Source organism: Peromyscus leucopus, chromosome 1, assembly GCF_004664715.2.
Source record: "Peromyscus leucopus breed LL Stock chromosome 1, UCI_PerLeu_2.1, whole genome shotgun sequence".
Taxonomy (NCBI): domain Eukaryota; kingdom Metazoa; phylum Chordata; class Mammalia; order Rodentia; family Cricetidae; genus Peromyscus; species Peromyscus leucopus.
Window position 1 is genome coordinate 107,315,146 of NC_051063.1, and position 10,775 is coordinate 107,325,920.

Consider the following 10,775-nt stretch of genomic DNA (forward strand, 5'->3'; position numbering starts at 1 on the left):
TTATTGGATTGATATACTTCCAAAATAATGTAAACAGTGGTAAGGACAACCAAATACCAAATAACCAATATTAATGGAAATGTTTCTAATATTTTATTGCTAAGTATAATATTGGCTATTAGTTTGAGATCAATATTCTTCAACATATTAACATGTTTGTGTATGTGTGTTGCTGTGGATCAAATCCAGAACCCAATGCATGCAAGGCAAGAACTATACCAAGGTCCCAGCCACTAAGATATTCTTAAATCAAAAAATACGTATACTGATGGGGCTGGAGAGATGGCTCAGTGGTTAAGAGCACTGACTGTTCTTCCAAAGGACCCAAGTTCAATTCCCAGCACCCACATGGCAGCTCGCAACTGTCTGTAACTCCAGTTCCAGGGGGTCTGACATCCATGACAAAAAAAAAAAAAAAAAAAAAAAAAAAAAACAAAACACAATTTTTTTTTTTTTTTTTTTTTTTTTTTTTTTTTTTTTTTTTTTTTTTTTTTTTTTTTTTTTTTTTTTTTTTTTTTATGCACATAAAATAAAAATAAATTAACTAAAAAATGTGTATTGATATGTATGCTCACAGATACACAAATCTGCACACACACATAAACTCACATATACATCTTCACACATGCGTGCAAGCACACACACACAGACAAGTTTTTAATGATTAAAGTTTTTTTTTTTTTTTTTTTTTTTTTTTTTTTTTTTTTTTTTTTTTTTTTTTTTTTTTTTGTGTTGATGAGAAAAGAGTACCTCGTCTTTCCATTCTTATTCAATATAGTATTTGAAGCTGGCGAGAGACAAAAAGAAAAAGAATACAAGGGGCTGGAGAGATGGAGCGTTTTTTTTTTTTTTTTATGGAGCAGTTAAGAGCACTGACTGCTCTCCCAGAGGACCCAGGTTCAAGTCAGTTCCTTTTTTTTTTTTTTTTTTTTTTTTTTTTTTTTTTTTTTTTCAGTCAGTCTCCCCGCTCTCCTCAAATTCCACCAACGGTTCACAGAACTAGAAGAAACAATCCAATAAAAAAAAAAATATTGATGCACAGAACAAAAAAAAAAAAAAAAAAAAAAAAAAAAAAAAAAAAAAAAAAAAAAAAAAAAAAAAAAAAAAAAAAAAAAAAAAAAAACAATAAAATTGCACAAAAAGCACAAAGGACCTTGAGTAGCCGAATCAGGCCTGAGCAGAAAGAGCAATGCCAGTGAGTCACAACACTCAACCTCACATTATCCCACAGAGTCATAGTAACAAAAGCTACAGGTACTAAAGGTACTAAACAGATGCGTGCATCAATGGGATACAGTGGAGGCTCATCCACTGTCCATGTATCTATAGTTGCCTACATTTTACCAGAGACATCAAAGATGTATGTTGGGAAAACATAGCCTTTTTACCAAATGGTGCCAGGAAAACTGGATTTTCACTTGCAGAATGAACTAGATCCATTTCTCTTGAACACAAAAACCAGTTCAAAAATGGACCAAAGCCCTTAGTGTACAGCTGGGAACTAGGAAGCTGTTAATGAGCAACACAGGAGAATATTTCAAGATCTAAGCATGAGCAAGGTCTTTCTGGAAAGCATTGCAACAACCCGGGAGATAATTCCAGGAAGTGACACATGGAATTATGTGACATCTAAAAGTTTCTGAAGAGCAAGGGAAATGTCATTAGTGAAAGAATCTTGGCCTGCTCCACACCTGACAGCATCCACAACACTCACCTGCAGACCATGTTTATCATATACAGACCCTGTGCTCAAATCCCAGCATCAAAAACCCAAATAACAACCACCACCAGATCCCTCCGAAGGAAGAGTGTGGAACTCTCGGAGATGAGGGGAGAACTTCATGGCATCAGTCTCATGTGGTCTCATAGGTAGGACCCCAAAAACACAGATGACAGGAATGAGTGTGACCCAGCAAACTAGAAGCGTGCTGTGCAGCAAAGACAACAACCGACTGTGTCCGAGACAGCCTGCGCAGGAGAGAGCCTTTCAAGGCCGTGTGGTAAGGCGCCAACCTTGGAAACACACAGTTCCAAAATTAATGCATTTGAGAACTAGTGACCTGATTGTAAAAATGAACAAAGGACCCAAAGAGACATTTCTTCAAAGAAAATACACAAAGTGGCCAACAAGCATGTGGAAAATAAAAATGGTTAGCATCACTGATCTTCTGTGAAGTGCAAATCAAAACCACAAGGAGGTATTGCCTGCAGCTTTCAGGATGCTATCATCAAAGGGGTAGGTAAGAACTGGGCATGAGAATGTGGACCAAAGAGAGACCTTTGAATCCTGTCGGCAGAAACGCAAAATGTTTCTCCTGCTATGGAAAACAGCAGGCAGGTTCTTCAAAAGGTTAAAAATAGAACACTGTATTATTGAGTAATCCCACTTCTGCGAAGTAATCCAAAGGAACTGAAGTCAGGATCTTGAAGGGACATTAGAAATCCTCTGTTCACTGTGGAACTGTCATAAGAGCCAAGCTGGAATACAACCTACACACCATCACAGATGAATAGACAGACATATGATGTACACACACGTTCTTAAATAATACTGAGTGGAAAAATAAAAACGGGGGGGCTAGAGAGATGACTCGCAGTTAAAAGCAGGTGTTGCTCTTGCGGAGGGCCAGGTTGAGTCTCCAGCACCCACACAGTGGCTCACAACCATGCATTACTTCAGTTTGAGGGCATCTGATGCTCTCCTCTACTCTCTGCAGGAACCAGGTTCGTGTGTAGTGGAGACGCACCTGCAGGCAAAACACTCGTGCACATAAAATAAATAGACACAATTTTAAAACATGAAAATCTGGGGGGGTGAGGTGGCTCATGCCTCCTTTAATCCCAGCACTTGGGAGGCAAAGGCAGGAGGATCTCTATGAGTTCAAGGTCAATGGTCTACAGAGAGCGTTCCAAGACAGCCAGGGTTATTTAGTGAGATTGTCTCAAAACAAAATAAAAAAACAGAGATAAAAAAGTAAAACGTATAGCATTTTATGTTAAGGATTTACAGTTGAAAGTGTGAGTACATATGGGATGAATTAGAATAGAAATAATTAAGCAGGCTTCAAGATGAGGTAATTTTATTTTCTTGAAATTTTTCTTTGTGATTCTAATCACAGCAATTGATCACTATAATAAGTATAATCAGAGAACTAATTCCAGAAAGAAAAAATACTAACAAATATCCAAATTACTACATTTGTTTTTATGTATTCTTCCGCGTGTCCAAGTTTATAATGGAACGCTATTGGGAAGAAGTCTGACTCCCGAATAAAACAACAAAACAAATCCCTCTATAAAATACAAAACAGCAACAAACCAGGCTGGGATGAGGTTCATCTGACAGAATGCTTGACTAGCATGCTGGGAGCCCTGGGTTCAATCCACGCACTGCATAAAACTGGGTGTGGTTACACATACCTGTGATCCTAGCCCTTCAGAGATGAGGCCAGGAGGGTCATGAGTTCAAAGTCATCCTGAGCTATGTGAGGCCCTGCTTCGATAAAAGAGGCAAGACAAGAAAAGATTTGGTTAGAACACTTGAAAAGAAATTTTTAGGCAGAATTTATGAGGCACATGACAGGAGGGGACCACAGTGTTCCTTCGGTTGTTTGGGAGCCGGGAGCCACATGAGAAGCCTGAAGCTGCGGTGGTTTCGTGGTTAGGGAGCTCTGTATCCAGACTCCAGCTTTAACACTTAGTAATGGCGAGTCCTTGGTCAAGCTATATAAATGCCAATACCCACCTTCCTCATCAGTAAAATGCAGAGGGCCATAGACTATCTCACGGATGGTCATAAGATGTAAATTATGTCGGCGGTTAAAGCAGGCAAATGGCCCCTTGTTTAAGAGGAAGAATATACCCAGTGAATGCTAGTTCCTATAATTGCCATGTGAAAGTGGACAGATCTGTGACTGAATGAATGCACCTTCAGGTTATTAACGACCCCACTGACTTTCTGACCGCCGAGCAGAGACCCAAAGATCACACATCGTAGACTCTGACTTAATGTATGTGTGGATGACTTAATCTCTGTCTCCAGATCCCTGGAGGGAGAGACACTGGCTGTCTTGGAACTCGCTTTGTAGACCAGGCTGGCCTCGAACTCACAGAGATCTGCCTGGCTCTGCCTCCAGAGTGCTGGGACTAGAGGCGGGTGCCACCACCACCCTGCTGTCTTCCACACATCTTCTTAAGAAGACTAAGATGAGGAGCAGGAAGTATACCAGTAATCCCTCTCTATTTATTTATTTATTTTTAGTTGTTTTTTTTTTAAGTTTCTTTAAAATTTCTTTTTATTCTTTGACAATGTCATACATTTACATAAAGTACTTTCTCAAATCCCTCCTGTTTGCCTCTTTTGTCTTCCCAAGTCCCTCTCCTACTTTTGAGTCTTTTTGTTTTGTTCTGTTTTGGGTTTCGTGACGCACTGTATTTAGTTAGGGTTGTCTGCATGGGCATGGATGGGGTTATGGACCATGAGCAGTGGCCACACCACTAAAAAAACAACTCACTCTCCCCGGTCCCTTTAATGTCCTTGAAGATTTTTTCCTTTTATTTTATGTGTATAAGTGTTCTTGTCCGCATGCACGTCTGTGCACCACATGAGTGCCTGGTGCCTGAGGAGGTCAGGACGGGAACATCTCCTCTGGAACTGTGGTTACAGATGGCTGTGAGCAACCTTTGGGTGCTGGGAACCCAGGTCCTCCTCTGAGCCATCTCTCCAGCCCTATTTATTTAGTTGGTTAGTTATTTTGAGACAGGATCTCACAATGTAACTCAGGCTGGCCTGAAGTCTGCTATAATAGACCAGACTGTCCTAGAACTCACTCCTGGCCTGTACTTTCCCAATGTTGGGGTTAAAGGCTCATGCCACCACGTTCAACTCCTTTTATTTTTTTAATTAGAGGAAGTAGATGTTGCTTAACAAAGTGTCCACACTTACAGCCTTGGAAAAAAGAAAGTTTCTCCCGACAATGTACATATAGTCTCCAGGAGTTTGGGCTCTGTTGGAACCCGACCACCCAACCTCAACCGCACCTTTAGGTCTGAGACAGAGATTGGCAGGGGTGCAGTTTGGCTGGCTTCCACTCTGTCTTGATCCCCAAGGGTGCACAATGTTTAGATCCAGAGGAAAGAGCCGGGAGAGCCCAGAGCAGCCCAGCTCCCAGCGCACCAGCAGCATCCCTCAAAGCTGTGACAGCCCTGCCTAGGTCCAGGCGCACTAATTTCCTAGACTCTAGGACCCAGAGGAAGCCACAAGGTGGGAGAGTCACATAAAATCAAGAGCAGTGTTCTCAGTAAAGACGTGCAAACAGAAGAAGTTCCCCAAACACAGCAGGATCCTGACCACCGGCCTGCGGCTGGACAGAATGTTCCTCTGAGGGAAAAGCTTGGCTTTGTGCTGTACAGAGGAGGAAAATTCCTACCGCGGTGAGGTGCCTCTCACTCGGAACCAGGGTATCGACTGACACCTAGCGGCTAACTTGGGGAAGAAGGACTATTCCTGCGAAAAACAAGCCCAGAACCTTAATTCACACTTCAACTTCTCCTGGACTGCCGAGTTCCCCTCCTCTGGGCCATCCTGAGGCTGGAGCCTTACAAAACACTGAATATTAGTGTCTTGTTAGTACAATTCCATCACTCTTGTCACAACTCCAACTGACAGAAAGAAATGCAGTTAGAAAAAGCCACCTTTCGGCCGTGGAAAAGAGATCAAGTCACACACAGGACAGAACGACCGTCCTGTGCTTAGAGGCAGCCTAGTGTGGGTGGACGAAGCCCTGAAATCAGTCAGAAAGAGATCCTGGAAGGCCTGAGATTGTGGGGGTTTTGTTTGTTTTGTTTTAACTTCCAAAGCTATTGTTTCATTATTTTGTGTGTGTATGGGTGTTTTGAATACATTTATGTCTGTGTGTGTATGGTGCCCACAGAGGCCAGAAGAGGGCATCTGATCTCTTAACACTGGAGTTACAGATTGTGAGCGGCCATGTGGTTGCTGGGGAATCGAACCCAGATCTTCTGTAAGAGCAGCCAGTGCTCTTGACTGCTGAGCCATCTCTCCAGCTCCATTGTGTGTGTGTGTGTCTGTGTGTGTTAGAATTGAACCCAAGGCCCAGAGAATACTGGCACCTCGTCTATCCCTAAGTTATGAACTTACTCCCTAAAGCTGGTTTTGGATGGAGACTGTAAAATGAGTCTGTAAAATGGAGAAGGTGGGTGGCAGTGAACGCAGAGCCTGGGTTTTTGGAGTCCAAGAGCCTTCATCTAACAAGGTACTGGCTTCTCTGGCTGGAACTCAGCTAGTCTCCTGGATTCTCTGAACAGGGGCTTCCGCCTCTCACTTCCTCTTTTGTCCTTCCTATGCTTTCAACGGGGGCCTCACCTCCCATGAACACAGTTGTACGGATTGGAAGTAATGTGTTCTGTGGTTTACTCAGTGTTTGGCACATAATAAGCTGCAGTTTGTACTGCCGTGAGTTAGACAAAGGATGGACCTGGCATGGAGGCACAGCAGTGAGCCAGGGGCTGCTATGTGTGCTAAGAGCGCCCAAGGCTCTGAGTCAGCCATCTTTTGTTTGAGTTCTTAATCTCACTCACCAGACACGCCACTCCCACCCTCTGAGCCTCTTGAAGGTACAGTGAGTATGTCGGTCTAGACTCTCGAGGAATATTCATCTACCCTGCAGGCATAGTAGAACCATCTAGGGAGCTTTAAAAACTCCAGTGAAGGGAGGGGGTATAGCTCAGTGGGAGAGCAGGTGCCTAGCACACATGAGGCCATAGGTTCAGTTCCCAGCGCTGAAAAACCAAAACAACAAAAACTAATTATTATATAGCACCCCCCCCACCCCCGTACCACTAAATCAGAGCCCCTGGGATTGGTGCCACAGGTGCCAGACTCTCTGAAGCTCCCCACGTGATTCCAAAGTACATCCAAGGTTGAGAACCAGGAGATGGAATGCTCTCTGAAGGTTCTCAAAGGATAGAAGGAAAACAACGAACGATAATTATATGAGTAATTATTAGAGATGTAGCCAATTGTTGATTGATAAGTGTCAGGCCCTTCACCAGGAGCTCTGAATGTGGTAACATTCCCAACTAACCTAGGACATTAAGATAAAGGTGTGTCTATGTGTGCGTGCACACATGTGCACACCATGGTGCGTGTGCAGAGATCAGAGAACAGCAAACGGAGTCTGCTCTCTCCTTTCATCTTTACGAGGGTGCAGGGATCACATTCAGGTGGCCAGGCTTCGAGGCAAGCACCTTTCCACACGAACCCTCTCACTGGCCTCGGGGGAGGGGTTTTATAGAAGACATAAGATGTTTTTCCCTTTGCCAGGTCTCTAAGTATGAGAGCTCCTGATGCTCAGTCCTCTGTGACGCCCCAATGAAAAGTTGATCACCGCCTTCCATTTAATGTTAACCTCTAGCCGGGCGGTGGTGGCGCATGCCTTTAATCCCAGCACTCGGGAGGCAGAGGCAGGCGGATCTCTGTGAGTTCGAGGCCAGCCTGGGCTACCAAGTGAGTCCCAGGAAAGGCGCAAAACTACACAGAGAAACCCTGTCTCAGAAAAAAAAAAAAAAAAAAAAAAAAAAAAAAAAAAAATGTTAACCTCACATGACATTTGTGTTCTGTTGTGTCTGTCCTGCTTGCTTGGTGTCAAATGTCAAGATCCTAAACCTTACAAGTGTGTGAAATATTCCTGGGAACTTAGAGCATTTGAGTCCATTTCAGACCAAGTATTTCTAGTTAAAATTTAGTTTCCATATATGGGCTATAACTGATACATTTTTATTTTATTTTATTTTATTTTTTGTTTTAGCTTTTTAAAAAGATTTATTCATGTGTGTGTTTGTGTGCTCAAATGTCTGTCTGAGTGCATGTAAGTGCAGGGGCAGTCAGATTCCAGAAGAGGGTATCGGATTCCCTGCAGCTGGAGTTACAGCGATGTGAGATGCCCAGTGTGGGTGCTAGGAGCCCAAACTCTAGTCTTCTGCAAGAGTAGCAAACGCTCTTAACTGTTGAGCCATCTATCTGGCCTGTTTGGGCTTTTGAAACAAGGTCTTGTTATGTGTCCCAGGTTGGCCTGGAATTCGTTATGTAGACCAGGCTGACCTGGTGGCATTCCTTTGGCCTCTGTCTCCTGAATGCTAGGGTTACAGCTTTACATCACCGTATCCAGCTCATTAAGTATGTTTATACTCAAAAACACAAAATCGGTGTGGCCACTGAAGGAATGAGCGGAAGGTGCTGCCCCCTTGTGGTAGAACGTGCCCCACACAGTCCGACCTAGTAAGGCTGACATGATGCAGTTCAGCCTGGTTTCTGCCGCCTTTCTACCCACAGTATCATTCTGTTTTTCCAAACATAAAACAAAAGGAATCGATGTCAGCAGCTCGAGAAAGACAAGAGATCAAGACACAACTCTAATGCTGCCTTTCCTTGTGTTTACTAATGGTGTATACCAATCGGCAAGCTACTTTCTGAGAACTGAAATTTTATATAAAATATGTGTGTGTGTGTGTGTGTGTGTGTGTGTGTGTGTGTGTGTGTGTGTGTGTGGAGTCATTTCTCTCCTTTCACTGTCTACATGGATTACAGGGATCACCAGGGGTCACCACTTTACCAGTTTTGACCCAAGCCCTTTACCCAGGGAGCCATCTTGTGGACGCTGAGGTTTCTTTCTTTGTTTTGTTTATCTCACGGTATTGTGCGGTGGTTTTGTCTGTTTTTCTTTTTGAAATGTTGTGGGTCACATCCAGGACCTTATACATATTGGGCAGGTGCTTTACCAGTGAGCTGGACCCCAACCCTCTTAGCGTTGCTGCAAAGGTAGAAGACAGACGGACATTCTGGAAAATCATGAGCAGGCGATACATGTAACAAGCGTCGCCTCCCTCGGCACCTGTGCCGTGGTCGGTTCTGATGTGAGCACCTCCCGCTGGGTTTTGCTGGGCTTTCCAAGGGCTTGGCACTGTGTGTCAGTTCCCCCAGGTTCTGCTCCCACCCCATTCCTTACCCTTCCATGTGCTCCAGGTGGTCCACCAGGACCAGCGCTCTGACCTCATGCCCCACACTTCCCCTTGCTCCCTCCTCACCTCTGCCTACCAACCCTTCGCTGCTCCCTCGGCCGGGAGCTCCCTCACACACCCACAGTCTGCCTCTGGCTTCTACAAAGTTCTGTTTCAATGCCTACGACTGTAAAACAGCACCAACACACAAACCCGTCACTCCCCAGCCGCGACAGCAGTCAGCTTACAGAACAAAATACAAGAGTCCTTCTTCCCTGACGTCTTAGTGGTGCCTTTCCCTGTCCCCCAGAAACCCTCCTTTTTTTCATTATTACTATATTTTTACAATTTTCGTTTGTTTGTTTTTGAGACAGGATCTCAGCACCTTGGCTGGCCTTGAACTTGCAGGGCTGTCCTCTGCTTCTCCTCTAGAGTGCTAGGATTGCTGGTGTGTGACACCAAGCGTGGCCTCTTTGGCACTCTAACTTCCTGATCTCCCTTGGATATTATACAACAGCAAGGGTGGCCTTCGTTGTCTCACTGAAGCTAAGAGGTCTTAGCATCACTCTGAGGGGGTGCTAGTGCCTTCTTGACCCCGGAATCAGGAAGATTGATTTAGCTGATGTAAAATAGTCAGTATCTAGTAATTAACTAAAGCAGTGTTTCCCAACCTGTGGGACACGACCCTTTGGGGTCGAACTGCCCTTTCACAGGAGTCACCTATGACCATCGGATAACACAGATATTTACATTATAATTCATAACAGCAGCAAAATTACAGTAATGAAGGAGTAACGGAAATAATTTTATGGATGAGGGTCACCACAACATGAGGAACTGTATTAAAGGGTCGCAGCATCAGGAAGGTTGAGAACCACTGTACTAAATAAAGGTTTGTCTGAAGCATGCTATACCAGAGATATAGACAAATACAGCTGAGCCTTTCTACAATATCAGGATTTATTAAATAATGGTAAACGCACAAGTCTCTTGTTGGTTTTGTTGGCTAAAATTGGCCAAGCAGTCTGGATTTCCCTTGATAGCTAGCAAACACGAATTCTTTTATTCCATTTATTTAGTTATTTTTGTGTTTTGGGTTTTTTGTTGTTGTTGTTATTGGTGGTGGTGGTGGTGTTTTTTGTTTTGTTTTGTTTTTTGTTTTTATTTATTTATTTATTTGGTTTTTAGAGACAGGGTTTCTCCGTGTAGTTTTGGTGCCTGTCCTGGATCTCACTCTGTAGACCAGGCTGGCCTCGAACTCACAGAGATCCGTCTGCCTCTGCCTCCCGAGTGCTGGGATTAAAAGCATGTGCCACCACCACCACCTGGCCTTATTTAGTTATTTTTGAAACAGAGTCTCATGTAGCCGAAGATGACCTTCAACTTTTGATAGCCCTGCTTCAAGAGTTGGGATTACAGTTGTAACCACCACGCCTGTTACACTCGATATTAATTACTATTATTGACTCTCAAATCACACATTAAACGTCACAGTAATTGCATCTATATCTCTCCATACCTGTAGGTCACAAAATGGTTGCGAAGGGCTTAAAAGAGCCCCAGTTCACCAGAGTTCAAAGAGGCATTACCAGAAGTGGAGGTGGAGAGCTGATACAGACAGCCATTGTTAGATAAGATACTACCAAACCCAGATGGAGAGCAACCAAACAACCGGGCTGAGCTGCCCAGAGGCAGAACCATGAAGACCAGGTATAGGACTAGTGGTTAAGCCATACTTCCTGTTCTTGTTGAGGATG